The following is an 8,754-nucleotide window of genomic DNA, read 5'->3' as shown; positions in this document are numbered from 1 at the left end:
CCAGATGCCCTTCCTGACGCAACCCTCCTCATTTATCCGGGCTTGGGATGTACTGGCAGAATGTACTGGCTGCACACCCCATGTGGCTGAGTTGATCATACATGAATCTAAACCATAAAAATCCTGTGACTTGGAATTTTTGAGCCCTTGTAAAATTTTAAGGACTTCTGACTCCAAAACTTCACTTAAGTGAAACACAGGTTTGACTGGGTCTACTGATCTAATTTCCATTGCCCTGTTTCCAAAATTTACAACCAAGTCATTTACAGAATCTTTAAAAAAAACTATTAAATCCATTGGCTATCAATGATTCTTCTTGTGTCAAAATACTATTACTTTTTTATTTTATGATTTTTATGGGACCTTTCCTTACAAGAAATATTATGTTTCCAAACTACTAGATGTTCTAGTTATCCTTGTGGGTCCATTTATTAGCTGCATAAAATTTTAAAGACCTGTTATTTCTTTTAACTTTTATCTGTCCAATTTACATTAATATCTCCTAGTTATCACTTCTTTGCCACTTGCATTTAATTCTCTTAAAATTTCCTTCAGTGAAGTATAACATTATGTATCTGCAGAAGGTGGACTATAAATAAATACCAACTAAAATAAATGACATCTGAGGTGACAAATCTACAGTTAAGGCAACACATTCAATCTCGACTTCCAGGTTTTCCTGTATGTTTATCTGTTTGCATTGTATCTTGTCTTTAATGCAGAATAATAGTCCACCACCTTTTACAATAGTCCTGTCCCTTCTAAATATGCTATAGCCTGGAATACAAAAGGCTGCAAGTGTTACGGTGGGGCGTAGGGACAGACTAAATTGAACCCCAATAGCAGGTCAGCCAGACAAGAAGGCAGATGATCAAGAACAACAGTTTATCAATTCACTGAAGATATAAACAGAGGAGTCAGCTTCATCAAAAGGGCGAGGTCAAAGGAGGAGTCAGCTTCATCAAAAGGGCGAGGTCAAAGGAGGAGTCAGCTTCATCAAAAGGGCGAGTTCAACGGAGGAGTCAGCTTCATCAAAAAGGCGAGTTCAACGGAGGAGTCAGCTTCATCAAAAAGGCGAGTTCAACGGAGGAGTCAGCTTCATCAAAAGGGCGAGTTCAACGGAGGAGTCAGCTTCATCAAAAAGGCGAGTTCAACGGAGGAGTCAGCTTCATCAAAAGGGCGAGTTCAATGGAGGAGTCAGCTTCATCTAAAGGGCGAGGTCAACGGAGGAGTCAGCTTCATCAAAAGGGCGAGGTCAACAGTCAGCTTCATCAAAGGGCGAGGTCAAAGGAGGAGTCAGCTTCATCAAAAGGGCGAGGTCAACAGTCAGCTTCATCAAAGGGCAAGTTCAACGGAGGAGTCAGCTTCATCAAAAGGGCGAGGTCAACAGTCAGCTTCATCAAAGGGCGAGGTCAAAGGAGGAGTCAGCTTCATCAAAAGGGCGAGTTCAAAGGAGGAGTCAGCTTCATCAAAAGGGCGAGTTCAACGGAGGAGTCAGCTTCATCAAAGGGCGAGGTCAAAGGAGGAGTCAGCTTCATCAAAAGGGCGAGTTCAAAGGAGGAGTCAGCTTCATCAAAAGGGCGAGTTCAACGGAGGAGTCAGCTTCATCAAAGGGCGAGTTCAACGGAGGAGTCAGCTTCATTAAAAGGACGAGTTCAACGGAGGAGTCAGCTTCATCAAAGGGCGAGTTCAACGGAGGAGTCAGCTTCATCAAAAGGGCGAGGTCAAAGGAGGAGACAGCTTCATCAAAGGGCGAGTTCAACGGAGGAGTCAGCTTCATCAAAAGGGCGAGTTCAACGGAGGAGTCAGCTTCATTAAAAGGACGAGTTCAACGGAGGAGTCAGCTTCATCAAAGGGCGAGTTCAACGGAGGAGTCAGCTTCATCAAAGGGCGAGTTCAACGGAGGAGTCAGCTTCATCTAAAGGGCAAGGTCAACTGAGGAGTCAGCTTCATTTCAACAGAGGAGTCAGCTTCATCAAAAGGGCGAGGTCAACAGTCAGCTTCATCAAAGGGCGAGGTCAAAGGAGTCAGCTTCATCAAACGGGCGAGGTCAACAGTCAGCTTCATCAAAAGGGCGAGTTCAAAGGAGGAGTCAGCTTCATCAAAAGGGCGAGTTCAAAGGAGGAGTCAGCTTCATCAAAAGGGCGAGTTCAAAGGAGAAGTCAGCTTCATCAAAGGGCGAGTTCAACAGAGGAGTCAGCTTCATTAAAAGGGCGAGTTCAACGGAGGAGTCAGCTTCATCAAAGGGCGAGTTCAACGGAGGAGTCAGCTTCATCTAAAGGGCAAGGTCAACTGAGGAGTCAGCTTCATTTCAACAGAGGAGTCAGCTTCATCAAAAGGGCGAGGTCAACAGTCAGCTTCATCAAAGGGCGAGGTCAAAGGAGTCAGCTTCATCAAACGGGCGAGGTCAACAGTCAGCTTCATCAAAAGGGCGAGTTCAAAGGAGGAGTCAGCTTCATCAAAAGGGCGAGTTCAAAGGAGGAGTCAGCTTCATCAAAAGGGCGAGTTCAAAGGAGAAGTCAGCTTCATCAAAGGGCGAGTTCAACAGAGGAGTCAGCTTCATTAAAAGGGCGAGTTCAAAGGAGGAGTCAGCTTCATCAAAGGGCGAGTTCAACAGAGGAGTCAGCTTCATCAAAAGGGCGAGTTCAACGGAGGAGTCAGCTTCATCAAAGGGCGAGTTCAACAGAGGAGTCAGCTTCATCAAAGGGCGAGTTCAAAGGAGGAGTCAGCTTCATCAAAGGGCGAGTTCAACGGAGGAGTCAGCTTCATCAAAGGGCGAGTTCAAAGGAGGAGTCAGCTTCATCAAAAGGGCGAGTTCAACAGAGGAGTCAGCTTCATCAAAAGGGCGAGTTCAACGGAGGAGTCAGCTTCATCAAAGGGCGAGTTCAACGGAGGAGTCAGCTTCATCAAAAGGGCGAGTTCAACGGAGGAGTCAGCTTCATCAAAGGGCGAGTTCAACGGAGGAGTCAGCTTCATCAAAAAGGCGAGTTCAACGGAGGAGTCAGCTTCATCAAAGGGCGAGTTCAACAGAGGAGTCAGCTTCATCAAAAGGGCGAGGTCAAAGGAGGAGTCAGCTTCATCAAAAGGGCAAGTTTTACATCATCTGTATATATGATACCAGTAATTAACGTGATGTACTGACGTGAACGAGGATAAAGAGTGTCGGTTAACTCCATGACAGACTGTGTTCATGCACTTTACTCCACTAATAAACTCCTGAGATAAATTAACATGAATCCCCAACATTAACTTGAACTAAATCCACACATTTGGCTAAAAGTACATCTCGTAATAAAAAAAGAGGAATGATGCGTTAGCGTGATTTTATCAGGACTTACCTCCAGGCTTTCCGGTGTTGGGTTGTGGAAAACCGACTTCCAGTGTGCTCCTCGGAGAGGGTCGACCTCCAATTATTTCTCCATTAATTCATAATATGAGCGAAGCATCGCACAGAGGCGCAAAGCTCACTCATGGCACAGGGTGTCCTGAACAGGAAGTGCCAATTTTCAAATCCACAGTAAAACAGGAAATGTTAAAATGTCAAACACTTCCTGGATCGACAGACGAGATCCCATGGAATTTTGCGGGAACTCAGTGACAAGCTCACACTCAAACAGGAAGTGCCAAATTTATCAGTCACAGTGAAACAGGAAATGTTCAAATGTCAAACACTTCCTGGCATGGGTGGAGCTAGAGCGGAGGCCGGGGTTTCACTGGACTCTCCTGAAATCTGATTGGACACAGATGATTGACATGTCATGGCACCACACGTCTGGTTGAAAGAGCTGCATTTTGAAATCAGTGAGTCACATTGACTGCTAGGTTCATCTTGTACAGTAGTTTGTGCTGTGTACCACAAAAAGTTCTAATCCACCTTAGTAGAAGAAGAAAAATGTTTGCTCCAAAATGATTGAACACGTCATTTGAACTATGGACTTCGAATGACAACAAAGTTATACTGGTGAGTAAACAACCGTATTTTATGTCAGAAATGAGGTCCAGATTGTTAAAAGCAGCATTTCTCCTTTAATTTGGGGGGCCTTATATACACATGTTAAAGCTAACAGACAGCAGCTGGTTCTGTTGGCTTATTAGTGCAGCAGAAAATTAAAACAGTCCTTCAAATGGTGATACAAGCATGAATTCAGCACAAATACCGCTGGAGCAAAATTAATGGACCAACTTTAACTTTTGACCTCTGTACAATCTGAAACTGACCTTTGTCACCATTCTTGCTGCTTTTACCCCATAATTGGGTAAGCTCGCTGCCAATATATAAGTGCTCATGCATTAGCTGCCCAGTAATAATGTTGGAATAAAGGAAGCCCTAGTCCACCCAGTTCTTTTGACTTGCAAAGTTGTTTCTTACTTATGCGATGAGGTTTATATCCCCAAATGGGAAATTGGGATGCTGTTTTAAAGCCTGAAGTTCGCTGATCCAGAACAGGCGGAGAGGCTAATGGCGGCTACATCCGAGGCTAGCGACGGCTGCTACAACCGAGGCTAGCGGCTGCTACATTCGAGGCTAACGGCCGCTACAACTGATGTTAGCGGCGGCTACATCCGAGGCTAGCGGAGGCTACATCCGAGGCCAATGGCCGCTACAACCAAGGCTGGCGGCGGCTACATCTGAGGCTACCGGTGGCTACATCTGAGGCTACCGGCGGCTACATCCGAGGCTGGTGGCGGCTATTTCCGAGGTTAACATCGGGGCGGGTCGGTGTGCGGCGACCGGACCTGTGGTGGTGGAGACTATAAGTGAGAATTGTTTCACAATTAATAGTGGCCAGTACTAAATCACAATAGTCAACATGGCACCACCTAAGAAAACAGATAAACTTGAGGAAGACATAGAGGAGATAAAGACCTCATTAAACCATATATCAAAAGACATGTCTAATCTAGACAAGTTGACGGAGGAGATTAAAGAGCTCAAAAATCTTGTTAAAGAGAAGGACAAGATTATTAAGAAGCTTGAACAACGTGTGGATGAACTTGAATGTGGATGAACTACACTAGAAAAGACGATGTTATAATATCTGGTTTAGAAACAAAACATCGGTCTTATGCAAGGGTAGTGGATTCAAGTGGAGCCAATGGGGAGGATGCACCACCTGAAGAACTTCAAACATTGGAACAACAAGTTACAAATTTTTTATATCAAAAAGGTGTTGTCATCCATCAAGTCATTATATCAGACTGTCATACTATTCCATCCAAAGATAGTAAAAATAAACTATCTACCATTATTATACGATTTACAAGCAGAAAATACAAAAATGAATTATTAAGACAGGCAAAGAATCTGAAAGGAACAAATGTCTATATAAATGAGCATCTAATGAAAAAAAATGCAGATATTGCTAGGGAAGAAAGACTACTAAAAAAACAAACACATTGTTGCTACATGGGTCTGGAACTGTAGGGTGTGGATTAGAGTGAAAGAAGGAACTAATGGTATACAAATAAAAAACATGGAGGACCTTACGAAATACAGACCTGAATAGACAATTAAGTATGACGCCAGTTGGTAATTTGACCAACAAAAATCAGATCAAACATGGAAACAGATGATAAAATATATGACATAGACACTAATACTGATGAAAGTATATTTGACTTAAAAACGATTGGTTGTGAGTATTATATGGTAGAACAGCTGAATAGTGAAAAAATTGCAGAAGATACCCTGTCACTCATACATATAAACAGTCGAATCTTGTATTGTAAAATGTCACAAATAAAAGATTATTTAAATCAGTTTAAAAATAGATTTAGTATTGTTGCAATCACAGAATCTTGGCTTAAAGATGATCTCATGGTTGATGTTCAAATGGAGGGATATGAGCTGCATTTTGTAAACAGAAGAGATAAAAAAGGCAGAGGTATTGCTTTGTACACAAAAACTGATATTACGTACAATTGTAGAAGAAATGACAATTATAGATGATGTCATAGAAATTGTAACAGTGGAAATTGTCCATGAAACATCTAAGAATATTCTAATCAGTTGTGTATACAGAGCACCAGACTCTTGCGTTCTGAAATTTACAGATAAAATAATAGAATTATTCCATCAAATCAAAAACAAAATGCTTTTTATGTGTGGAGACTTTAACATTAATATAGAAAGCTCCAGCTGCCAAAGAACAAGTGATTTTGTGAATTCAATGTATAGTTTGGGTTTATTCCCCTTGATAACAAAACCAACCAGAATCACATCGCAAAGTGCAACTGTAATTGACAATATATTCACAAATAGAACAGATGAAATTATTAAGAATGGGATCTTGATGACAGATCTTAGTGATCATTTACCAGTTTTTTCAATATTTAAATACAAAAATTGGTACAAGAAAAAAACTGTTATAAATTTTAAAAGAGATAAGTCAGTAAAAGCCTTAGAGGCATTAAATTATGACCTTAAAATCAAAATTGGGAAGAAGTTTATGTCGGCAACCTTAATGTAGCATATAATTCATTTATGAAAACACTGATGAAATCATGTAATAAAAACTGTAAATTAATAAAAATTAGTAAGAAAAGAGTAAATAAACCATGGCTGACAAAGGGAATAAAAAATGCTTGTGTAAAGAAAAACTATTTATATAGGTGCTTTTTAAAAATACAAACAAAGGAAACAGAACACAGATACAAAAAATATAAAAAATAAACTATTGACAATAATTAGGAAACAAAAAAAAAGATTATTATAGTGAACAATTAAATAAGAGTAAAGATAATATAAAGGCAACATGGGGAATTAGAAAAAGTGTGATTAAAAGTGATGGAGAGAAATCAACTTTTCCAAATTACTTTGTCAAGGAAAATAAAGAGATATATGACATAAAAGAAGTTGCAAATGAGTTTAATGATTATTTTTCAAATGTGGGATCAAGTCTGGTGGGAAATAAACTAATAGTAGAAAATAAATTAAATACACTTGTAAATATGGTCAATAGTATTTTCCTTGACACTGTGGAAAAAGATGAAATAAGAAATATTGTAAAAAACTGTGTAAGCAAAAGATCAACTGACTATGAAGATTTAGACATGATGACTGTAAAAACTATAATAGAAACTGTTATTGAACCATTTACTTACATTTGTAATCTGTCTCTGTCAACAGGAATGTTTCCAGACGAAATGAAAATTGCTAAGGTAGTCCCATTATATAAAAATGGAGACAAACATAATTTTTCAAATTACAGGCCAGTGTCATTGCTTCCACAGTTTTCTAAAATTATGGAAAAAGTTTTTGTGACAAGGTTGGACAAATTCATTGAGAAACATCATATTTTAAATAATGCTCAGTATGGATTCAGAACAAAACATTCAACAGCTATGGCAATTATGGAATTAACAGAGAAAATATTAACAACAACAGATAATAAGGATTATTTTGTAAGTCTTTTTATCGACCTGAAAAAAGCTTTTGATGTTATCGACCACTCAAGATTGATTCACAAGTTACAACAATATGGAATTAGAGGTATTGCACATCAGTGGGTAAAAAGCTACTTAGAAAATAGAAAACAGTTTGTTCAGATAAATAATACCAAATCAGAATTGTGTAACATTATTTATGGAGTACCACAAGGGTCAGTACTTGAACCCAAACTGTTTATTTTGTATATTAATGACTTTGTGAATGCATCTAAAGTACTTGGCAGCATATTATTTGCTGATGATACAACATTATTTTACTCTGGATCAGATATACAGGAAGTAGTACAAGTGATAAATACAGAGTTGGAAAAAGTTAAACATTGGTTTGATATAAACAGATTGTCACTAAATCTTAATAAGACAAATTTCATATTGTTTAATGACAGAGTGGAAAAAAATGATGTGTCATTAAAAATAGATGGAATAGACATACAAAGGGGAAAAGAAACGAAATTTCTAGGAGTCATGATTGATGAAGATCTTACATGGAAGTCACACATAAATTACACAAAAGGAAAAATAGCAAAAGCCATTGCTGTTTTGCATAAAAGTAAAATTTTCATTAAATAGTTATGGTTTATTAACATTGTACAATTCACTGATTGTCCCATATTTAACTTACTGTGTAGAAATCTGGGGATCAACATGTAAAACTTATACACAACCATTATTTATTCTGCAGAAAAGAGCTTTAAAAATGATTAGCAATAGTCGTTTTAGAGATCCATCTAATCCATTATTCATTAAGTATAGGGTACTTAAATTTCATGATTTAGTTGATTTGAAAATATTACAAACAATGCATCAAGCTAATAAAAATACCTTACCAATAAACATTCAAAATATGTTTGAAAAAAGAGTAAGTAGTTATAATTTGAAAGGAATAGAAGTCTTTAAAAAACCAAGATTCAGAACCAAAGTAAAGGAACGGAGTATTGCAGTAAATGGTGTAAAATTATGGAACAACCTCAACAAAGAAATCAAAGAATCAAGGTCAGTGGGTTGTGACAAAGTCTAAAATGTAATCTGTTAATAATGTCTAAAATGTTTTAAGTCTAAAATGTAACCTGTTAAAAATGTCTAAAATGTTTTAAGTCTAAAATGTAACCTGTTAATAATGTCTAAAATGTTTTAAGTCTAAAATGTAACCTGTTAAAAATGTCTAAAATGTTTTAAGTCTAAAATGTAACCTGTTAATAATGTCTAAAATGTTTTAAGTCTAAAATGTAACCTGTTAAAAATGTCTAAAATGTTTTAAGTCTAAAATGTAACCTGTTAAAAATGTCTAAAATGTTTTAAGTCTAA

This window comes from Thalassophryne amazonica, chromosome 16 (assembly GCF_902500255.1).
Source record: "Thalassophryne amazonica chromosome 16, fThaAma1.1, whole genome shotgun sequence".
Classification (NCBI taxonomy): domain Eukaryota; kingdom Metazoa; phylum Chordata; class Actinopteri; order Batrachoidiformes; family Batrachoididae; genus Thalassophryne; species Thalassophryne amazonica.
This window is presented reverse-complemented; position numbering follows the sequence as displayed.